Raw genomic sequence first — 2,301 nt, 5'->3', positions numbered from 1 at the left:
GTGTGTGTGTGTGTGTGTGTGTGTGTGCAGAGATAGATAGATGTGTATGTATAAGCATGCGCGTGCACGCACACACTCACACACACAGGTACATGCATAATAAAATGTTTTTGGCTTGGATTAATTTTGTAATTGTTTTTTTTTGTTTTCTTCTTTGATGGCCTCTCGGTTAAAGAGCTGGAAACTCAGTAAACCAAATTAAATAACAAAATATAGTACTGAAGCTACTGATGTTATTACTATAATCTTAGCTAAGTTAAGCGGGAGAATTGTCAAAACCATGTGACAAATTGATAATTGAGTCACCTAAAGAAAGTTGAGAAAGTAGTAGTTCATGTAGAAGATAGACAGATAGTGAAAGAAAGCAAGATAGAGAGAGAGAGTGGGAGTAGAGTGAAAGAAAGCAAAGGGGGGAGGAGAGAGAGTGACATAGAGAGAGGAAAAGTGTATGTTATCAATAAGGGATCGTGCTTAACTTGCTCTGTTATGACAGTAATCTTATAGTATACTTTTGTCATTAATGATTCAAGTCACAAGTAACTTATCGACCGAGACAGGTTTCATACACCTACTACAACATTCTTCCACAGGCTGATAAGTTTTTTTGTTTAAGGCAGTTCAACTAACTTAGTATATTTAATTATACTTCAATTTATTTCTTTGACAAATAAACAACTTTTCTTTAAGTTTGATTTAAGAAATTGTAAATCCATTAATGAGATAGAAGCTAAGGTAAATATCAGTGTACGCATAAAGACAAATACACATACTTTCTGTAATAACAACGACAATAACACTGATAAACATAATAAGAACAATAAGAATGGACTTTAGCTATGATCAAACACCAATTTTATCTGAAGAAGATATTAAAACGAAATTGCCAAAAGACGAAACTGAATCAGAATCATGTCAAATAGAAACCAAAACAGTTTCTGAAGCTTTACCTACACAAACTATTTCAAGTGAAGAGGCAGAGTTAAGTTTTGAGCAGCTTGGATTTAAAAATGGATCACAAACAAATGTGGAACATGATAGTCCTAAGGAAAGATTCTTGCCAGAGTTGAAACATGGAGATGAACCAATGTTTCAGACCCTTTTGAAGCACATTGATCCAGAGGAAGAATCAGAGCTGAATTTCAAACAGAAAGATGAACCAGTATATCAGACATTTTCTGAAGAAAATATTCTAAACAAAGAACTAGGGTTGAATTTTGAACAACAGGAATATAAACCAGTGTATCAGACGTTTAATGAAGAAACCATTCCAAAGGAAGGATTGGAACTGGATTTCAAACAAGAATTTAACACAGTATATGAAACATTTCAAGAAATTATTCCAAAAAAAGGACTGGCACTGGATTTCAACCAACAGGAAGACAAACCAATATCACAGACATCTGATGGAGAAACAAGTCCAAAGGAAGAGCAAGGGTTGGATTTCAAACCACAGGAAGATAAACCAGTGTTGTTGACATTTGCTGAAGAGAACATTCCAAAGGAAGATCTAAAGTTGGGTTTCAAACAAGAAGAAGATAAAATAGTATATCAGACATTTCCTGAAGAAAGTATTGCAAAGAAAGAACTAGGACTAGATTTCAATCAAGAAGAAAATAAACCAAAATCATTTGGTGAAGAAACTATCCCACAGGAATATGTAAAGTTGAATTTAAAACAAGAAGAAGATAAACTAGTATCCCAGACATCTGCTGAAGAAAGTATGTCGAAGGAAGAGCCAGGACTGGATTTCAATCAAGAAGAAAATAAACAAGAATCTCAGACATTTGGTGAAGAAAGTATTCTGAAGGAAGAGCTGGGACTAGATTTCATTCAAGAAGAAAATAAACTAGAATCTCAGACATTTGGTGAAGAAAGTATTCTGAAGGAAGAGCTGAGACTGGATTTCAAACAAGAAGAGGATAAACCAGTATCTCAGACATCTGCTGAAGAAAGTATTCCGAAGGAAGAGCTAAGACTGGATTTCATTCAAGAAGAAAATAAACCAGAATCTCAGTCATTTGGTGAAGAAACTATCCCACAGGAATATGTAAAGTTGAATTTCAAACAAGAAGAGGATAAACCAGTATCTCAGACATCTGCGGAAGGAAGTATTCTGAAAGAAGAGTCAAGACTGGATTTCAATCAAGAAGAGAATAAACAAGAATCTCAGACATTTGGTGAAGAAAGTATTCTGAAAGAAGAGCTGGGACTGGATTTCAATCAAGAAGAGAATAAACCAGAATCTCAGACATTTGGTGAAGAAAGTATTCCGAAGGAAGAGCTGGGACTGGATTTCAATCA

At 34.7% G+C, this 2,301-nt stretch overlaps 1 protein-coding gene across 2 annotated transcripts in view; it reads left to right on the top strand.

The window, feature by feature from the left end:
- The window catches only part of LOC106881612 (ras-related protein Rab-32B), a 113,817-nt gene that overhangs the window by 41,116 nt on the left and 70,400 nt on the right, over positions 1-2,301 (top strand). The gene's annotated exons all lie outside the window — the stretch shown is intronic.

Source organism: Octopus bimaculoides, chromosome 10 (assembly GCF_001194135.2).
Source record: "Octopus bimaculoides isolate UCB-OBI-ISO-001 chromosome 10, ASM119413v2, whole genome shotgun sequence".
Classification (NCBI taxonomy): domain Eukaryota; kingdom Metazoa; phylum Mollusca; class Cephalopoda; order Octopoda; family Octopodidae; genus Octopus; species Octopus bimaculoides.
Note: the sequence above shows the minus strand (reverse complement) of the source record. Positions and strands in the feature narration are given on the sequence as shown.